Source organism: Dermacentor andersoni, chromosome 1 (assembly GCF_023375885.2).
Source record: "Dermacentor andersoni chromosome 1, qqDerAnde1_hic_scaffold, whole genome shotgun sequence".
NCBI classification, from domain to species: Eukaryota; Metazoa; Arthropoda; class Arachnida; order Ixodida; family Ixodidae; genus Dermacentor; species Dermacentor andersoni.
The window spans coordinates 205,312,974-205,325,137 of NC_092814.1; positions in this window are offsets into that span (position 1 = coordinate 205,312,974).

The following is a 12,164-nucleotide window of genomic DNA, read 5'->3' on the forward strand; positions in this document are numbered from 1 at the left end:
CCGATGGACGCGACTTGCCTCCGTAGCTTTTCATTAGTTAACGATGCTGCGCATATTCATGGGCTTCGTTTTAGGGACCGGAGCAGTCCTCTGGAGAGCTTCGGCAACGGAATTATTCCACTGCAGCGCCGACACAGATCGGCCGTCCTGTCGAGAAGACTGCGAGCTAGTGCAGTGACTGTCGTCTTACAGCGTGCGTGAGCCAGTTGATGATCTGCATACGGGTATTCTCTTTGCAAGTGCTCCAAAACTACTATCGGCACCAGTGCACTCCCGTGTTCTCACGGCTCATCGTGCAAAGCCGCATCAGTTCAAGAACAGCGCGATACGTAACTGCGGTGGAATTCGAAATTATGAAAATAAAACAACTACGAAGATTTCTGCCATTAGTACGTGTATTGCCTGCGTACGTGTATTGCTTCCGCGCTGTTTGTACTCGGGTAGACCGCCACTGACTACGCTAATTCAAGGACGGCGAATCACACCGCAGCAAAGCGAGCTTCTCTATAAACGAGCAGGTGCGTTCACTTTAATTTTTGCAATTTTCTTTCATTTCATGCAGCTAGTTGCGTTAGGGAAAATTAGAAATTTACTGTAATTTTGCGTGGAATGGGTGCAGTTGGTGGAATAGAAAGTGATAAGCAATAATTGCGTGATCCGTGCTTCAAAACATTCAGTTTAATTAGCTTATCATCCCTATGAAGATCCGAGCCCAACGAGGAAGTCACCAACCATGAAATCACATTCGGAATTATACCTGCATATATACACAGGTGAACGTAATGTTTTGTTTGAATAAAAGAAACAGAATAACAATACAACAGAGTGTGGTATAAATTTTATAAACAGGGATAAAGTGCCTCACAAAGGCTGGCCTACGTTTCGATAGGAAGACCTATCTTCGTCAAAGGCGACCTCGTCATCCTGGGCATGTTAGTTTTAAAGGGTTAGTAGAGTGACGTCGCATGCGCTTGTTGTCAGTGGCGGCATATTGTAAAGGCAGAGACTTCAAAGAGAATGAGTGCTGTCGCCTGACGTCTGTGAGCGTGGTTCCCAAGACGAGGGGACAATAGCTTGAGAGTGGGAAGGCGGGGAGAAAAGAAAAGAAAGCAAAGGAGAGGGAAAAAAGAAAGGAAAGGGGGGGGACATCAAGAGGAAAAAAAGACAAAGAAAAGAAAAAGAGGGGCCTGGGAGGGTGTTGAAGGAGTTAAGATGGCGACAAGGAGTGTGGGGTGCAATGCATAGGGTAACTGGAAGGCAGTGGCATGGTCTTTCAAGGGACGTTAGCCCCAGAGCTCAACGTAGGTGTCGTTACGGCGGTAGACATAAATGGCGATACCTTGTGTGGCAGAGGCGCCGAAAAAGGTATACTAGCATCTGGGACATTAAGATGTGTCGGTGAGGGTGTTTCAAAAAAAATTATAATTAATACCGACAAAGAAAGGGGGAACCAACACCGGAATAACAAACAGGAGGCTGACGTGCGCAGAAGCGGGCGGGGGCAGGTGTACTTGGGAAAAGGGGATCGTACAGTTGATATAAACGTAAAAACATGAAACAGTATATTAAATTAAGTAGTAGGCAGGAAAAATGTTTTCGACATGGAGGAATAAGTGAGGTTAAGAATTAAGGTTAGCTGGTGGCATGTGTTTTGTGCCTGGGTTGATGATATGATAATTTGTGATTTTAGTTACCGCTTTTAAAGATTCTAAGTTGCCGCGCGCCAGATTAATTCCCATCGGGCGTAGCCAATTAAACGTGTGTATGAGGCACGGTTCCGTATGTTTCCTTTCGCTAGGTGAACGGAATTTTTGTTTGTATTGTATAGAGGCTTGCTTTGTCGAATATACGACCATGTTCGTTGAAGTGGCTGGCTACTGCTTTAGGTAAATTGGGTTTTGTATCCGCGCGGTGACCGTTGAGTCTTGTATGAATCTGTTGTCCAGTCTCACCTATGTATTGTTTGCAGCAAAGCGTGCCAGGACTGTGGGAATCGAGTCGCGTTTTCCTCGTAAGCGATGAACGGCCAGTACATCTGATAGGGTGGAATCCGCCAAACCCAGATTTTCAACGAGCTGCCCCAACGTCTGCTTCAAGTCTTCGTGATCTTCTTGAGGAAGGCTGTGAATTTCCATATTAGCATTGTGGCCATATTGCTCACTGTCTTTTTGAACATTGTGCGGACGCTGAAACTCTCTGCCTGCATTCGCACTGTAGAAGATAGAGCGGCAATCTCAGATTCGTATTTTGCATTTTGAGTCTTGCATTCGTCTAGCTGGGTGATAACTGAGTCGTATTTATTCGATATAAATATCACTGCTTTCTCCAGATGGTCAACGGACTGAGTTAATTTCGAAAATCTTCTTTGAGGCCTAGAAGTGTGTCCGCTTTTTGAGTCAGGAATGGTAAGCAGAGAAGACTGTCTTTTATGTGCTTCAGCTCACCTGCCAGTGACCCATTCGGGATGGTGTTTTCCACTACATGAGAAATATCTGAGAATAATAATAATTGCTGCCATCTTACAATCTTCGTAGATCAGAAGGCAGCCCCGTCAAAGCCAAGGAAGTGGCTTGCGTGACTTGGCCCGGCACGCCGGCAAACAAAATAAAACAACATAATAATAATAATAATAATATTATTATTATTGTTATTATTATTATTATTATTACCATCATGTTGCCCAGTATCACCCATGTATTGTTTGCAGCAAACAATGACAACAAATAATGCAATAGTCAACGCTCACCGCGCGGATACAAAACACAATTTACCTAAAGCAGTAGCCAGCCACTTCAACAACGACACCCCTGAATGCTCCCTAACCCCTCGCTTCCCCAACACCCTCCCATGCCCCTCTTTTTCTTTTTTTTCTTTTTCTTCTTTTTTTTCCCTCTTGGTGTCCCCCCTTTTTTTCTTTTTTTCTCTCCTTTGCTTTCTTTTCTTTTCTCCCCGTCTTCCCACTCTCCCGCTCTTGTCCCCTCAACTTGGGAACCAAGCTCACAGACGTCAGACGACAGCGCTCATTCTCTTTGAAGTCTCTCCCTTTACAAGCAGCCGCCACCGACAGCAACCGCACGTGACGTCACTGTACTAACCCTTTAAAGCTAACATGCCGAGGAAGACGAGGCCACGTTCGACGAAGATAGGTCCTCCTATGGAAACGTTGGCCAGCCTTTCTGAGGCACTTTATCCCTGTTTATAACTTTTATACCACAGTGTGCCATTCCATCTGTCAGCCCCTTCCTTGATTTTGGAATACAACGGAGTAGAGTTTTTGTACATCACGTGATTTTTAATGCGATAAAAGAAGCTGTAGCAGTGCAGTGACAACTCCTAATACAGACATTGCTAGCAAGTTGTAGCAGATATATCTCGCATATATTTGTTGCGAACATTCCAGCTCTAAGAGGGTTCATTATGTAAGTGTTAGATCGCTGTATGTCGGTCTGCCTGCGCAAGCAGCCGACCAGCTGAAAAACGTTCTTGTAAATAAAAATACATAAACAGTATGAGCGCACTAATGTAAATAAATCGCACTCTACAACGCAATAGTCTTAAACGAATGTAATTATCACGAAATGTAAACTAAAGAAAACGAATACAGTACCTAAGCTAGTTTTCATGGGCCTTGTTTAACATCATTGTATGTTTATTACCAACCTCTTCTCTTATGCAGGAACCAGGTTGCCAACACAAGCACGCAGAGCTATTGCCTTTCCAATTGTGCGGTGTGTGCTGCGCTTGCATTGGTATGCAAGTGGAGGAGAGCTTCACTTAATGTGTCCTGCTGCACTAGAATAGTTGTCGCACTATTCTGCCTAAGACATCTATCACCTTTCCAACATCCTACCAGCGCAAACATCGCCACTAAAAGCAGTTTGACTGCATGCATTTGCCTTCATAGACACGTTGTTGCTGAAGGCATTGTATTTTTCATCCTGGTTTCTTCAGGCATATTTAGTAAACACGATATAACCCTTCATAACTTCTGGTCAACCCAAGTGCCAGTTTTCTTCTAAAACAATAAATTAACATTGTTCTCGTTTTTTTTTTTGTACATTGAGAGTACGCAACTACAGCGTGAACTCTTATCATACAAACAGAAGCAGTAGTATACTGCTGACAAATATATTCTAGCAGGAACGTACCCAGGATTTTTTTTTTCGTTGAGAGCCAACCCCAAGGTAACTTTTCTATGCAAATGAGGGGGGGGGGGGGCGTACCTTCACTAGTACATATATAAATAACGTCCACCATTCGCCATAAAGACGCGTAAACTCGCAAAAGAGAAATGAAATAAGGTGTATCTCAGAGGTAGTACGCCTGTGAGATACACCTCTCCTTTACAATTGGTAAACAAGGAACCACATCAAATAGACTCGCGTAGTAAGAACACTACCAAGAACAAGTAAACAAGCGAAAGTATAAAATAAAGATTTCTATAGTAGAATACAATTTTAAAAAGCAGCAGTAAGCAACCATGGCACACGGACCACAAGGGGTTGTGTTACTCCGCGTGCCAATCACAGAAGCAAACAAAATCATCGTCATGCGGCCTTTTCAAAATGGCGTCGTACTTGATAGCTCCGGAGCGTCCACTGTTTTTGAAGAGTCTTTTCATCGGCGGCAGCAATGAGGTGTGCAACAGACGTGGACAAAGTGTATGGAGACCTGAGCATTTCACTCTTCAAAAGTCTGCGGTATACAGTTCATTTAACTGCTTATAGCATATTTTATTCATAAAACTTCACTGCTAACTGAAGTGAAAATTGACAATAGATGCAGCGAAGCAACCATTTTATTTCAGTTCAATAAAGAATTAGACTTTCGCCCATTCCACCATAATAGGCGAAAGAAAACGTATAAAATTACGCGCTAATAATTTTATTTTTGTTGTTACCGCCTTATTTAGGTAACCAGAAAACTTTGAAGTACGAATTATTTGCAGCCTCGCGGAAGGAATAGTGGCTGGCAGTTATGAGGGCGTGTGCAGGGCTTCACTGCAGACTTAAGTTGTATCCGACTATAGTAGCGTTTTTTGAATTAGCTCTGGAAGAATTACAGATAAATATATATTTGCGGAACAACCACAGTTCTTTTGGATCCCTCGTTTACTGCTCTACCAAGTGCCAAAAGCAACTCGTATTGTTATTTGGGAAGTTGCGTAACGATGCGTGGCTGTCAGTCCCGTACAAGCGCGTAGAGCGCAGGGCGCTGCTGTTCTAGACGTACTGAGCCCGCTGCCAAAGGTTGTAACACCCACATGAGCACAGCAGAGAAGTGGCTAAGTCAGGCGGTGCGACTGATAACTGTAGAAGCGTCATTCAAAACACACGGAATTGTTCTCCACTTGCCGTCGGCGTTTTTTATGCTTCATTTTTAAGGAAAAAGATGCTGATCCATAAATGTTTTCATAAACGACGGTTACATTTGTTAATTTTCGCTTTTCCTTTCTGTTGAGCTGACGCCATGGCTCTCTCCCTTAGCAGATCACTTAATTTCTCAACACCTTGCGACTCTTCTTTACAGTTGCCAATTTTGCACGAAAAGTGCTGTACAATTAGGGAAAAAACCAGATCGAATCCCGGCCACGGCGGCCGCATTTCGATGGGGGCGAAATGCGAAAACATCCGTGTGCTTAGATTTAGGTGCACGTTAAAGAACCCCAGGTGGTCGAAATTTCCGGAGTCCTCCACTACGGCGTGCCTCATAATCAGAAAGTGGTTTTGGCACGTAAAACCCAATAATAGTTCTTTTTTTCCAGACGAGGTAATAGGCGACATTCATATTGCTTACGGGTTTAAAGGCTATTGCAGGGTTTGATGATGGATGCTGTTTCGCTTTATTTTATTTTCCACGTTATCTAACTAACCCATATCGCGGGTATATGGTTCCGGGGATCTGCCAGCGTCGTGGCGAGCCGTCACTCGAGGAAGTATTGAAGCAAAAGGAAGAGTTAAACGCAACTGGCGTTTTCTCCGGCCACAACTCGTTCCACGAGAACACAGACCAGCTGACTAAGAACCGAATCCCTTTCCTGGTCCCTGGATCAGTCTGAACAAAGAAGGTTGAACTAACGAAGCAACAACGATGCGCACGACCATTGAATAGATGGTGACAACTGAACCCATCTTCAGTTAATCGCGCGGGCACCGAACCTATGAGAAAACTGGCCTTCACACTCCAAGAGATGCCGATAATTAGCGGCATCCAGAAGGAATGAAAAAGGCAGCAAAATGTTGACCGAAACGGAGAGTTGGGCGAGTTGGTGTGGTTCCATCTTAACGAAAAAGTGCGCGAAAAAGACGTAGACTAGAAAAGAGAAACGCCCGTGTTTGTCGTTTCTCCTTTCTCGTCTACGTCTTTTTTGCGCACTTCTTCGTTAAGATGAATATGTTGACCGCTGAATAGCTTTCAAGTCTTAACATTGATTTGGCGGCGCTTTAGGAATGGGTGAGGAGTGGTGGCGTGGGCGGGGAAGGAGGTATACCGCTTGATTTTGAGGGAGGGGGGGAGGCCCGGCACCCCCAGGGCCCACCCCTGGGTACGTGTCTGTACTCTAGAATAAAACGCCATCTGTGTCTAGAAAGTAGCCTGTCGGATGTAGGCATCCGACCGCATGCAGTGGTAAATACTTGTAGATATATGCTGTTTCTACTCGGGTCCTAGCTTCAGCTTAAGATAAATTATGAGAGCCGGAAAAATAAGTTTCGTCCATTGGATTCGGATGACAGTTAGCTTCCATGGCGCTTGCAGAACTTTAATATTGATTGAGGAACAAAACCCAGGGTAGCAGCGTGCCTAGTGGGATCCCAAAATAAGCCAAATGTTGATGTAGACTGCCACAATGACGATGCTGAAAAATACAGTATAGAATTCATTACAACCATTATTTCAGAAAAGCTGAGATAAACCATCAGAATTATGGAATATTTATCATTATACACTTGCTCATGCTAAAGTAGCTTCAGCATTCCACTAAATACTAAAGTGCTGGCTACAAATGCTACGAAAGTGCTGCATCACAAATTGTGGGCAGTAAAAAGCTTACGTCCCAACTGCAACGCATCATGGGCAACTGATGACTTGGCACCTCATAATCATGAATGTGTGCTCTTCGAAACAAAAATTATATGACAGCTGAAGAGTAATAAAATATGAATTTGATTTCATTGTGGCGTAGCTGTTTCATGTTTATGGTTAGAAATAAAACGGTGTCCATTTCGCCATTTTGTGAATGTGGGGAGACGTAACACCAATATTTTTACAAACTTTATTAAAATAAGCACAGACTAATTACCGGGTCGGTTAGCCAAGTACTTCTTCAGCACCTAGGTTATTTAAGGGAAACAAGCTGGTGCAATTCCAACAGGCAGGCACAGTATCTATCTTTGCTTTGAGTTCTGCCATTTCTGCCTTTGAGTTCTGCAACACAGACATTTTTTCGTGAACCGGTCCTTCGAAGGCCCACATCCAGCCCCAGAATGCCAGAAATCTTATGTACTCAGGGCGTTCGCGCGCTAACTAAATTCAATGCATCTAAGCAACGGAAATGAAAAGACGTAGCACAACTAAAAATGTGGCCATTGCTTGCACCTGAAATCTGAGTTTATGGAATGCGCATCAGATGCTACCACATAGAACTCTGAAAAAGGTATGGCGAAAAAACACAGATGCCGGTTATGAACTACTGACAAGTGAATTTTCGGAGCATTAAAATATTGCGTAGCTTATATGTGAAGGGAGGAAGCACTGGAAATGCAGGCACCAGTGCCGGCTCATTGGCCATATTTGCTACAATTTGAGGAAACCGACCGACCACCACGGCTTCTAAAACAAAGTACAGAAATCAAAAACGCTTGTTATCTTCAACCTGCCGGAGCTACGCACTCAACCATACGCATTCTGCCACACGTATAATATAACTGCTTCTCCTCTACTGAAAGATTTCATACGCGATACTGGAATGATCGTTGGATGCAGGCGCCGATCTGTACCTCTTGCATTGTTGCTTGAAAAAGCTGAACCAACAACAGATTGTCGTGCCGAATGTGCCACAAGTTTCCATTAGCAAAAAAAAATGTTTTGTACAAGCTTATATTGCCTCGAATATGTTTCAGGTGCTAATGCTCGCAGCATGAGCAAATGGTGTCAGTCATGCTTGGGCACATCAGAAACGTTTTATCGACAGCGCTGCGGCAACCTCACGAACAACGCATCAACACATAGTGCTTCCATGCGAAAATGGCTCGCACCCATCTTTTCTGACCTCCTGTTGATTTCAGCAAACTGTCAGCACCACTCGGTCTTGAAGGTGAACAAAGCTGCCCATCGGCCATTCCATCTGTGGCTCCTTCGAAGTCAATCTGACTCGGTCACCATACACACAAGGACAAAATCACCCATGAAAACCGCGATTAACAACCGCAACGTCAGCCACCAATGAAACACTAGGAAACAAAGAGCAGCAGACAATTGCCGGCGCAAATTTGCCAGGTTCTCAGCCATGCAACGACACCCAAATCAATAATCAAAATTTTGCTGTGCCGGACACCACACTATCATATGGTGTCCGGCACACGAGCGATTGGAAGGAAACGCGAGGGCAGACCGTATTGCTCGAGGATTAAACGTCCGAGCAACGGCATGGCCTAGCGACGACCTTCCACCGAATTCTCGTGACATCCTCCTACAGCAAAGGCAGGAGCGGAGACGTTTTGGACATCCTCACTCCGATTTAAACAGCCAACAGGAGAGGGACTGGCGTCGTATTCACACGAATACATACCCCAACCTTCACCACCTACACAGAATACACCCCACGAGGTTCACTGACGAGTGCCCGTGGTGCACAGACACACCCACACTAAAACACATCACATGGGAGTGCCCCAGGAGGCCTCCGCACATAGACAGCCCCATATTACACCAACATCCACTAATGAGGAATAAGCAGTGAGAGGCATGGCTTGCGGACCAGGGTCGGGAGAGCCAGTTGGCTCTTTTGGACCTAGCCCAGCGAGCCGCTCGTGCCAGTGGGGCTCTGGAATAGGGGTTCCAACCATCGTGCCTTATTTAATTTATATTCAATAAAGCTTGTACTGACTCACTCACTCTCAGGCATGCGCCATACTCTCAGCTGTTGAGGTGCGATCGTTGCCAGACCTCAAACACAGCTCGCGCTTGATCTATCAGTCGAACGCTCAAAGTGGCAGCGTTGCCAAGCTAAAGTTGGGCATTGCGACATGTGGTTGTTTAATTAGGAAGACGAATTAACGGAAACACATATTGGTCTTGAATAATTGGACTTTTGATAAGCACATTTAAGAATAGTCTTGATATCAGACGCTTTTCACAGTCGTTGCACTTCACTCGAGTCGAGGGCGCATTTTCAAGGCCTTCCTCGGCGGAGGAAAGGTGGAGTAGTGTTCATGAAACGCAACGGAGCCTTGAGTGGAGGAAGCCCCGTCGCCTTGACTTGGCTGTCCAGGAGAAGCGTTGAGTGAAGGCGTGTTCAAAAATACAGGGGTAAGCTGTCCATGGTTAGACGTGGGAGGGTCCAAACCTCGTGCGCTCGGCTACGTGCTGTCACAACACACCAAACGCCTGCCAAGGCAGACGCCCCTGCGGCGAAGGCCGCTTAAAAGCGCTTTTAGTAGAGAGAGACCGAAAAAATTATGATAGGAAAAAAGTTCGAAGGTCCAAAATTCCAAGCGGGGTGTGCAAATCTGCAAGCTTGTTATGCTCAGATTATGAATACAGAGTGCCGGGTACAGATGTAAAATTTCATGAAATTTTGAGGGACGTGAAAAAAAAACTGCTTTCTTTCATGTTGTATTTTCCAGAAATATGCGAAAAATTGAAAAAAGAAGATGATTGCGCACAGAGCTATGAAAAACTCGACACATTCATTTTTCTAACACTGAACAGAAAATAATTGTTACATTGTTACAACACAAAAGTCCCAGCAGAGATTCCGGGTTCAAAAACTAGGCACGATGTTACCCCAAAGCATTGATTTCACATCAAAGCGTCAAGACCGACCTCTGTACCGATCTCTGTCTGATTCATTTCCGCTTGACGCGTCAACGCTTCTCTAGAGTGCAGCGGACGAAGTCTTCCGGACGTTGAGGTTCGAGTGCACGTACACAAGCTTTTACACGCGATCCCCTGCGAGCCTATTGCGTAGGCTGATGTGCACATCTCCAAACTCGGGACAGTTTCTTTCAAATGCCGCAGAAGGGGGAATCTGCAGTACGCGACAGGCGAGAGGGCTCAAGACTTGGTTGAAGCAAAGTCCTTGCCACCTCGTGGATGGATCCACATGCATCGCGGACTCCCAAGCGCCTTCTTTCGACTAAACTTTTAGATATGTCGGATGGAGTCGCATCGCAACAGAGGAATTGTGCAGGGAAGCTCTGTTTCTATTTTTTTTTATTTTATTCTGGTTGAAAAAAAAAATGAAAAAGATGTGTTCTTTTCTCAAAAATTTTCAATGTTTTTCTCGAGTACTTACGTCTCAAGTGACAGGGCCCTGATTGTGATAATGAGGTATGCGATGTACAACTTTTTCATCTATTTGAATACTGTAGTTACCACCAAATTTAAGGGTTCAAAGTGGAAAAATTTTCCTGGCTACATGTAATTGGTTACTGCAAAAATAATTGACTTACAGCGAGCGTTACCGAGTAAACACAGTACTCTGAATTTACAAAATTGCAAGTGAACGTAATTGCTTGCAAGTATTTAAATACATGTAATTCGTTACGCGCAAGTGTTTACCTTGGCGACTTCCGTCAACCTTTCGCCACACTTACCGTTCCCAGGCATTGACAACAAAAATAAATAATGTACTCCTCAAATAAAAGCTAAGTACTCACACGTCTCCAAGTTAGTCGTCAGCGAGATTTCTATCTTTATTTGTTCTTCTGACCAGCCGTGGGGGTCCAGAGGCTAGTACGCTGCACTGCTAGTCGCGATGTAGCGCTTTCTAATTTCAGCCGTGGTTCCTACATTTCTATGGGGATCAATTGCAACAACGCTCGTGTACTTTCATTTAGATGCACAACCACAAGAGGTTATAACCCAACAACTCCGCCACCCATCAACACCCACTGTGTTGAGTTTAACCTATATAATTTTTTTTATGTCTGCCCTTGTTTGTTTTCATTTTTTGCTTCCTATTTCTTAGTCACTGGCGTTTATTTGCTATGTTTATGAGATAGGGCGTTCGTTTTGTGATGTTTTGATGTTTAGCAAGCACTTGAGTGAGTAATTTCTCAAGGATTAAATCTTTTAATAAGCAACAACAATGACTGCTGAGTGACCAGCACTTTGAATGCAGTATGGCATCCTATAATGGCGCTAATACATAGGCACCGATTGTCCGCAACTTGCGGTTATACAGCTTCGCGCATTCTGCTTATGATTGGCTGTCACCCGCTGTTAGCATCCACAACGCTTTAGGGAGGCAAATTATGAGCTTGCAACCTCGCTAACGTCATTCTGCTCAACATAACTGACACTGTTGTTAGAGTCTGCGTATAGCTCAGTGTTTTCGATATCACACGACTGGTGTTTTCTTTTTCTTTAAATTTATTCCTAAGCAAAGTGCTTCTGGTGCCAAAATAATAAGCGCTATCTAAGTACATAAGCACGCTGCCTTCCTTTTTGGGAGGTTGAGGAAAATCACTGAGGCATTCAGCGTTAAAGAAAACGTGTAGCTTTCAGGGATACATTAGAAATGGCTTTCGTAAAGAATGGAGTTATTAACGCTATTTATTAACACAATCACAGGATACGCATTAACCAATTTCTCATTAGCAGTTTCAGCAACATGTAAATTTAGAATCGAAGACAACTAATGACTGCGAAATGTTCGTTTACAGATAAACGTCAACGTCGGCATATCCTATGCTCTAAATTGTTCAGTCAAACTGGTTAATCAATTACCCTTTAGTTATTTATTAGGTGTGTATGTATGCTAGAGATAACAAGCATATTTTAAATTTGCTAAGGACCACCCCGCATAATACTTTTTTTTATATATAAACGCTGTTTTTGCGGGAAATGACGCAAAGTACAATCAGAAATCTAAGTCGTTCTTTCGTTTTCTTTATTTCTTGTTCATAAGCGATGTCTTAAGAGACACATGAATGTTAGTT